Source organism: Engraulis encrasicolus, chromosome 7 (assembly GCF_034702125.1).
Source record: "Engraulis encrasicolus isolate BLACKSEA-1 chromosome 7, IST_EnEncr_1.0, whole genome shotgun sequence".
NCBI lineage: Eukaryota > Metazoa > Chordata > Actinopteri > Clupeiformes > Engraulidae > Engraulis > Engraulis encrasicolus.
In genome coordinates, this window is record NC_085863.1 from 13,258,052 (window position 1) to 13,267,050 (window position 8,999).

Sequence of the window (8,999 nt, forward strand, 5' to 3'; positions counted from 1 at the left end):
TTTTTGGGCCTTTTTGACTTTATTTATGATAGTATAGTGAAGATGGTGACAGGAAGCGATTGGGGAGAGAGAGAGACAGGGAAGGGCCGGCAAAGGACCCGGGCCAGGAACCGAACTCAGGTCAGCCGCATAGTAGACGAGTGCCCTACCGTTTGGCCATGGTAGGGCCCAGTCTTCACTGTTCTATCTGAAACAAAGACCAAAAACAAAACAAAAGCCACAAAAAATTACTAATTTATTTATTTATTTATTTTCTCTGGGTGTGAATCAAGAGTTATCGGGACGAGTTGGACTTGAGATGAAGCCCCACAATGCATTGGGGGTGTTTTCAGAGCCAATTAGAGGTGGCCAACAGTGATTAAGAGTCGGGATTCTTTTCATCCTCTGACAGTGCTGATCTACTGGCCAAGTTCAATTGAATTCTGGCCCTCCCCCCCAACACACACACACACACACGCACGCACGCACGCACGCACGCACGCACGCACACACGCACGCACGCACGCACGCACACACACACCACTCTTCCTTTCTTTCAGTTTTCATATTTTGCTATTTTTTTCTTTTTCACAATTCTTTCTTTTCCTCTCTCCTTCTCTCTGTCTGTCTGTTTTTTTCCTGTTTTTTTTCTGCTTTCTATTGCAATCTCTCCTTGTTCCGTTTGTACATCTCTTTGTTTTTCGTGTCCCCTGCCCCCTTGTCTTCATCTTGTCTCTAGCCACTTGTCCTCTCCCCTTCCCTCCCTTTTTTCATTTCTTTTTTTCCAAAAATGTTACGTGACTCTGAATCTCTCTCTCTCTCTCTCTCTCTCTCTCTCTCTCTCTCTCTCTCTCTCTCTCTCTCTCTCTCTGTATAATCGCGTGCTCCAAACAGGCAGGCAAACACAAAATCTATGGTGTTATAATCGGGACAAAACCTCCACGAGCGCCACTTACTGCTCACTCGAGGTATTTTTTTCTGCGCGCGCGCGCGTAGACACTGTCGCGCGCGCGAGTTTGCTCTGCGCGCGCGCGCAAACGCTGCCACGCGCGCGCAAACACCGTCTCACGCGCGAGAGGTGACATGAATTTCCTCACGCGCGCGAGCAGAAATATGAATATTTAAATTATCTCCTCCCACTGGTTAGCATAACAAATGAAGCGGAAGTTTGTTTAGTCCATAATAGTCAAACACAGAGAGCTCAGATCTCAATTGTTGATAGACTATCGTTGCTACGGTGACTGCAACCGACCACCTTTGAAACACAACTGAAACGCAACTCACGGCTGCTGCTGACAAGGGCATTCACATATTTATTCGTAAAACCATTTTATTTTTTGGTGGATGAAAACATTGTGTCAATATGCTATGTCTATGTTCGCCTTATTCACCCGGAACGTTCTAAAGACGTTGAGGGGTACACTTCAGGGGTACATTCGGCAACGCACCAGCTGTCATGGCGCCTCACTGTTGTGTGCCCAAATGTTCGTCCTCAAAGAGAAAAAAAATCCTACCGTGGACAGACTTTCCACCGTTTCCCCAAAGAGCAGGCACTTCGCCGTGGATGTATAAATCACATCTAGAGGGGTCCTGGTCCATATTTCAAGGTAAGATGCAAAATTATGTTCAATCATACGCATTAGCTAGCACAAATAAGCTAGCTCGCCAAACTTGTCATGACTCATGTAGCCTAATGAAGCGAATGCCTCGGTGAAATAAAAAATATGAATGTGTAATTACACAACGCTACATTTATATGATATTTCCAGATCGCTATTTCAAGATTATGCTTTTAATTGTGTGGTAAGCGATCCGATGGCCACTGATTTTGTGCTACCAGAACCAGTAGCGTAGGCCTACTTGTGCCAAAATCAAGTTGTTTTGCTAACGAACTAAAATGCATACCCTGGTATTTATGGTTACAGATCAACGCTGAGACCAAGGTTTGCTCTGAGCACTTTGAGAAGCAGTGTTTTGTAAAGACCACCCGTGTTATCACAAAGCTTATAAAGGATGCTGTGCCAACTTTCGCCTGGACTTCAGAGAGGCCAAAGAGGAGAATCATCATTCGCAGACCGAGGTTAGTTTGTTCAGTCAATATTCAACTGACATGTGTTTAGCAACCCTCTAATAATAATAATAATAAACTGAGAATAGTTCGCCATAGGAATAGCCTACATTTAAATTTAGACAAGACTGGAGAATGAATGTATGTGCTGGAGATAATTGCACCGTTCCGCGGTGTCTCCTTCAAATGAATGGCAAAGTAGCATGATAGCTTTGGCTGTGGGGAGGGTTTTGAACAGGACTGGTCGCGCACGCCGACGCTGTCAGTGTGAAAGGCAGAGAAAAACACGCCTGCTCCTCCCTCCGAGTCCAGTGACTTTTTAATAACTCACTTTTCTAAAGTTTTAACTTGGATTTCTGTCACGTTTAAACGCCACCGCTCCTGGATCTCTCTCTATGCTGTGCCCTGCCTAGTATTTCTGAGTCCCCTGAAATAGGCTGTCTGCATTCTCTTTTTAAACGCACTGGGCCCTTTCTTTCAAATTAGTCCGTTCGTTTCAGATCTTGTCATTTCTGCTTCAGGTGACTGCTCAAGATGTGGCTTCCTGTAGTTCAGAGATAGTTTTCAAAACTGCCTCAAGCTTATGTAGTAGTGTTAACAATAAACAGGTGTGGAACATATTGCCTATATTTGAATAGTTGTGGGAATAACTGTGGGAAACATGGAGCAGCAAGAATAAGCTGTGGGACCAATGGGCTGTGGGAAACATAGAGCAGCTGACCCCCAACAGGGTCTTCATGGTTGTATGACCTGAATACATTTTCAAAGCGGAGCCACAGGATGTGGACTTCTACTCTTTTCCACTATTAGACGTGCCTTTGTCCTGCACCTGGCCTCAGCGAGGTGGGATGTGCATACTCTTACTTTTATAAAAATGTTGTATATTGACCACTAATTCTGTGCATGCTGTCATACAGAGATGATGACCCATTCCTGAAGTTGGACGCCAGAATGCAGGAAGGTGCTGTTTAAGAGCCTAGGTAGGTATTTGCTCTAAAGACATTTGTCTGCCACAATTTAGGAAACGCTGTCAAAGTGTGTGAATGGCGAAGACCAGCTTACAATGTTTTCTCTTCTCTTTTCTTTTGTTTCTGTGCTGTGTGGGCCATGTTTGACATGTAAATACAGTATATCACGAAAGTGAATACACCCCTCACAGTTTTGCAGAGTTTTGAGTATATCTTTTCATAGGAAAGCATTACAGAAATGTAACTTTGACACAATGATTAGTGACCTTTTAACAACATATTTAACCGCTTAAATTTCTTGTTCACTCAGAAAAAAACAAAATACAGCCATTAATGTTTGAACATGTACTCACAAAAGTGAGTACACCCCAGATTAAAATCCGGTATAGAAGGGGCTATGTTGGCTCGAATCGTCTCGAAATGAAACGAAATGAAAAGGGATGACAAGGGAGGTCATCAGTGTGCGTTTCAACCTTTCTTTGCATTGAACTTTTAAATTTTGAGTCTGCATCTGCCTTAAATAGATTGGTGTGTGATTTGAATGCAATCCTATGGAGAATATCATGATCTGCTTCAGTAGTCACAGTGCATGTTGACATGCATGTTTCTTTTAGGTGTATTTCAGATTGCCAATGTTGACAGCATTCATGCATCCCCAAACCATGTCAGTCCCACTACCATGCTTGGCTTATGAGAGGATACACCATTTTTGTAAAACTCACTTGTTTACCACCACACATGCTTGACACCATCTAAAGCAAATTTGTTTATCTTGGTCTCTTCAGACCACACGACATGGTTCCAGTGATCCATATCCTTGGTCTGTTCATCTCTCTTGAGACCAAGATAAACAAATTTGCTTTAGATGGTGTCAAGCATGTGTGGTGGTAAACAAGTGAGTTTTACAAAAAGGTGTATCCTCTCATAAGCCAAGCATGGTAGTGGGACTGACATGGTTTGGGGATGCATGAATGCTTTCAACATTGCCAATCTGAAATACACCTAAAAGAAACATACATGTCAACATGCACTGTGACTACTGAAGCAGATCATGATATTCTCCATAGGATTGCATTCAAAACTCACACCAATCTATTTAAGCCAGATGCAGACTCAAAATGTAAAAGTTCAATGCAAAGAAAGGTTGAAACGCACACTGATGACCTCCCTTGTCATCCCTTTTCATTTCGAGACGATTCGAGCCAACACGGTCCCTTCTCTACCGGATTTTAATCTGGGGTGTACTCACTTTTGTGAGTACATGTTCAAACATTAATGGCTGTATTTTGTTTTTTTTTCTGAGTGAACAAGAAATTTAAGCGGTTAAATATGTTGTTGAAAGGTCACTAATCATTGTGTCAAAGTGAAATTTCTGTAATGCTTTCCTGTGAAAAGATATACTCAAAAATCTGCAAAACTGTGAGGGGTGTATTCACTTTCGTGATATACTGTAGACCACTAGGCTAGTTCAGTTGTTGGCGGTGGATTTATGTTGATTTATAAATACAAGTCCTTTAGTAGGCTAGTAGGCTAACTAATTAATGCGAGCATGACCTACTGTGTCATGCTAAACAAGCAGGAAGCTGGGCATTCTTGGCGACTCTGAGAACTATAATACAGGCCAAGTCGTCATTGTTATAAGATGGTAATAACATCATCAAATATTTGCCCTGTTGAATGGATGTACGTTTTTGCGTCACGTCCTGTTGATGCTAAAATTACGTGCACTGTTACATCAAGATTCATGAACTTGTCAGCAGTGCAGCCAGCCTTCTTTCTATGGCCGTAATGTAATCGTTTACAGCTCTCGAAATGAGCAGACAGCTCAGCTGCTTGGTGCATACTCTTACCAATCGGTCTATATTATTCCCTCTTGCATTATTTATTTTCAGGCGGTGGAAGAAGCACTTGCAGGTATGCTACCGACCAGGCTCCTCAACACCAATCCGAGACGGAAGATGAAACGGGATGAAGCAGTTAGATTGAGGTAAACATCTACACACCCCTGTTCAAATTCCAGGTTTTTGTTACGTAAAAAATGACAGAAAACAAACTTAAAGCTTTAAAAGGGAAGAATAGAAAATAAAACTTCTATTAACATTGTTGCATAAATATGCACACCCTTAAACTAATACCTTGTTGCAGCACCTTTGGCTTCTATCACCGAACTCAGTCTTTTGGGTAAGAGTCTATCAGCATGGCAAACATAGAAGTGACAATATTTGTACACGTATCTTTGCAAAAAGTACTCCAAATCTGACAGATTGCGAATGCATCTCATCTGCACAGTCCTCCTCAGATTGCCCAACAGATGTTCCGTGTCATACAGGACTGAACTCTCCCACTCCCAGTCCAGGTCTCTGCGGTCTTCTGAAAAGGACAATCTCATCATCCCCCGAGCCAGACTCCGTACTGTTGGTGACAGAGCTTTTTGTGTTGCTGCCCCCACGCTCTGGAACAGTCTACCTCCCAACATACGCCAGGCCCCCACACTGGCTACGTTGAAATCACATCTATTCACAGAGGCATATGGACTTTAACTTCACTGGCCCATCCCCTCCCCCTTTATGCCACTACAATGGCCCCTGTGGAACTGTTCTAAATTCCAACCTCCATGACTTAAGCCCCAGTTACAACTGAAGAACGATAATCACATAGCATGATGCTGTCACCTTCATGCTTCACTTTACGCTTGGTGTTACCTTGGCAATGAGGTGTTGTTACCTTTTGTAATTATGTCCAAAATGTTAAACCTCGGTTTCACCTGACCATAATACTCACCATAATCCCACATGCATTTGGGAGATTACAGAAGTATTTTTTGCAAAATGTACTCCACCGAGATTTAACTTTTTGGTCATAATTCGAAAGGGTATATTTGGCACAAAACATCACCCCAACAACACCATACTTTAAGTGAAGGGAGCCTTGTTGGGTGATCTGAGGAGGACTGACTGTGGGAGATTGCACTCGCAGTCTTTCTGATTTGGAGGGCTTTGCAAAGAGGGGTGCACGAATATTGCCATATTAATGTGTGCCATGCTGAGACTCTTACCCACAAAAGACTGTGCTGTAATGAAGGCCAAAGGTGCTGCAACTAAGTATTAATTTAAGGGCGTGTACATTTTTGCATTGCATTGCATTGATTAATAGTTTCGATTGAAGGAGGGAAAAGCTGTGAATTTATTTGTCTTCACAAAAACCTGACATTTGAAGAGGGGTGTGTAGACTTTTGGGAGCCACTGTACATGTAGAAATTATGTGTTCATATCTCTAACCCTCTTGGTTTAGCATGATAATGAAAAGAACTGTGAGCAAAAATGTGGCAAGCAGAAAACCAGAGTGGCTAGTGACTTGGGAAAACCCAACTGTGGCCGGAGAGCAAAACATTAATGTCAAACCCTTGTCTGTACCCAGACATGGGTTCCTACCAGGTGTACGGATACCCAAACACAACCACATCGTATGCAAAGCGCAAGTCTGAATTAAATTTTCTACACACATGTACCTAAAAAGTGTACCACAGTCACCGTGTAGTTTGAATACTTTTACTTGAAGGAGAGGATTGTGCACACAGGTGCAGTACGAAGGTCAACTGTAGTTTTCAGAGTGAGGAGTCTGCACACTTAGAATCGTTTTTGTTGCGTTTTATTTTTTCATGGCAGGATAACGTACCTCAACAGTCTTCTTCAGATTCTCTACAAACACAGTCTGAGTGGTGATTAGAACATGCCTGGCATCCAAGGGTGTGGCCAGTTTGTTAACCCTTAACACTCTACACTTTACAATTATAATTATTTTACACTGTCTGGACAAGATGTAGAATACTACTGAGCGACAGTGATATGTCATGTTCTTAATACTGTTATATCCTGTCATTACAGACAAGGCGGCCGGAAACTTTGATGACCTCAATGACACTGGCTAGGTGAAGGACATCAACAAAATGGCATCAGGTCACCAGACATCAGCTCATAATCCACAACATCATCAACCATTTTGCGCCAAAAATGAAGCCGTTCACATACCATGGCATCCTAAGCAGGTAATTTCATACCTCTCAGTAACCTCAGAATGTATTAACAGAATAAACAAAATTATCACTTCCCATAATTTCTACCACATGTTTCAATAGGCAGCACTACACTACTATGCAACAGTGAGAGAGAGCGGGCAAGGACAAGTAAAGCGGACCTACACTACAGCAAGACTTTGACACTTCTCCACGTTCGAGGCAGCCATCACCCCCACCGTTGAGCAGCGGCTATGTGTAACCCCCAAAAGAGGAGATGATCCGACGATGTGTGCGTGTGTGTGTGTGATGTATGATATTGTAACACTTCAGTCCTTCTTTTATACTATACAGTGTATACATATACATTTGTGGGTTTGTTTAAAAACCATTGCTGAGGTTAAGAAATGCATTATGACAAATACATCTGATTCAGGTGTACTGTCTTTTATTTGCCACAAATAAATCACATCCTGGAAACCTGTACGATGTGTGGATTTAAAGATCTGCCAGATCTTTGTGACGGCACAGGATTGCAGTGGAACCCAAACATAGCCTACGAATCCCATCTCACCAACTGCCGATATGCAGTATGCCTGATTTTTCCTGTACAGCAAAGAAATGTAGAGATTGTGCCTTCATCAAGAATAGGTCATTTGGATTCACAACAATTATTCAATTTACTTTGTGCGTGTGGTGTTGCTACTGTTATTATTATGTTACTAGTGACCCCTTTAGTTGAGTTCCATAGTCTACATGAAATCTCTGCACTTGTGTTACCACTATTGGGATTGGCAGCTCCCTTAATGAAAATGAGAAAAACTTGCCTGGATGAAATGTTATGAACTGTATGCGTTGTGCTGCTTGCTGAAGTAACATGACACCCACATCACCTTCCAGAAATAAAGTGTATACAGGCTACCTAACCAGAGTCCTAGAGACCTATTGCTGCTGTGTGATGAAATCCAGGCAAAGGCCCAAAAGCTTTGGCAATTGCTGCAACATGTAAAAAAGGTAGACAGATTAGGCCCCTGCAGATATGGCATGTGTACCGGTAGATGGATTCACTAAATTCTTTAACCACTTAAATGGCTTGGGTCAGACAAGCTGGGCTGCACACTGACCTCTTCCATGTTGCCCATGTGGTTTCGTTGGCTGTGTGTGACAACCTCCGTACAAGGGCCGCCGATCAGCAACTGAAGGCAGATTTTTTTTTTTTTAATGTCTGCACCTTTTTTATTAAATGTATTGCATTGCACTGGTATCACATTGCATTAAATGTACTAGCCAAGTGACACAGAGAGCAGGTAAATACAGTGTATTGATCTGTACCATTTATGTCACTTCTTAAAGATTCAATTATTCAACTCTATATTCAAAGAGGCCGGTATTGCTCTACCATTTTCCACGAACCAGTCAACTTCCTGGGAGTAATTGCAGTACTTTGAGAAAGTGATCTTTCTAGCCTAATCATTCATTGTGCTTGTGTCAGTATTGTAGTGTCATTGTTTATTTACAGTGTGTCGACGCCATCTACTGGATACTCAGCGCACGGTTCATTTTCTAGCCACTTCATCATTTCATTCCAAAGCACAGAGTGAGCTCTTTGATGCAATGTAGGCTAAATTCACCTAGAGCTCTAGTTGTGTATATCCAATGACTTATGTAGACCTCCTTGTGTATACCCGTTGTGGATCGCTGAATACATAGCCTACAAAATCCATAATCACCAGCTATGGAGAACACGACAGTGGCAAAATGAATGATTGTTCCAACCGATTTCAATAAAGGTTCTCTGATCTGACCGCTTGAATTGACTATCCGGCTCCCTATTTTATTGCAATGCTTACCAGCAAAAGTATCAAACACACTTGAATCCTTATAGCCTACATTACAAATATCTGACTGGACCATCGTAGGAAACAGGTTTGTACCGGTATGTCTCTCAGTCATGCAGTACACGGAGCTGGAT

At 42.3% G+C, this 8,999-nt stretch overlaps 2 long non-coding RNA genes across 4 annotated transcripts in view; one reads left to right on the top strand and one right to left on the bottom strand.

Moving 5' to 3' along the window:
- The first annotated feature begins 1,021 nt into the window (after window positions 1-1,021).
- Window positions 1,022-7,249, top strand: LOC134452476 (uncharacterized). Of its 3 annotated transcripts, XR_010035468.1 has the most exons (7): window positions 1,022-1,586; window positions 1,905-2,059; window positions 2,965-3,027; window positions 4,908-5,002; window positions 6,681-6,761; window positions 6,900-7,060; window positions 7,151-7,249. It is a non-coding gene; the product is annotated as an uncharacterized LOC134452476 (long non-coding RNA). The 3 variants fall into 3 exon arrangements; XR_010035467.1 differs by having other exon boundaries at window positions 6,681-7,060; XR_010035466.1 differs by lacking the exon at window positions 6,681-6,761 and having other exon boundaries at window positions 1,026-1,586.
- A 678-nt stretch (window positions 7,250-7,927) lies between these two features.
- LOC134452477 (uncharacterized) overlaps window positions 7,928-8,999 on the bottom strand; it is a 1,616-nt gene continuing 544 nt past the window's right edge. Inside the window, exons 2-3 of the long non-coding RNA XR_010035469.1 lie at window positions 8,152-8,223; window positions 7,928-8,023 (exon numbers count right to left, since the gene is read on the bottom strand). This is a non-coding gene — a long non-coding RNA (uncharacterized LOC134452477). The remainder of the gene's footprint in view (window positions 8,024-8,151; window positions 8,224-8,999) is intronic.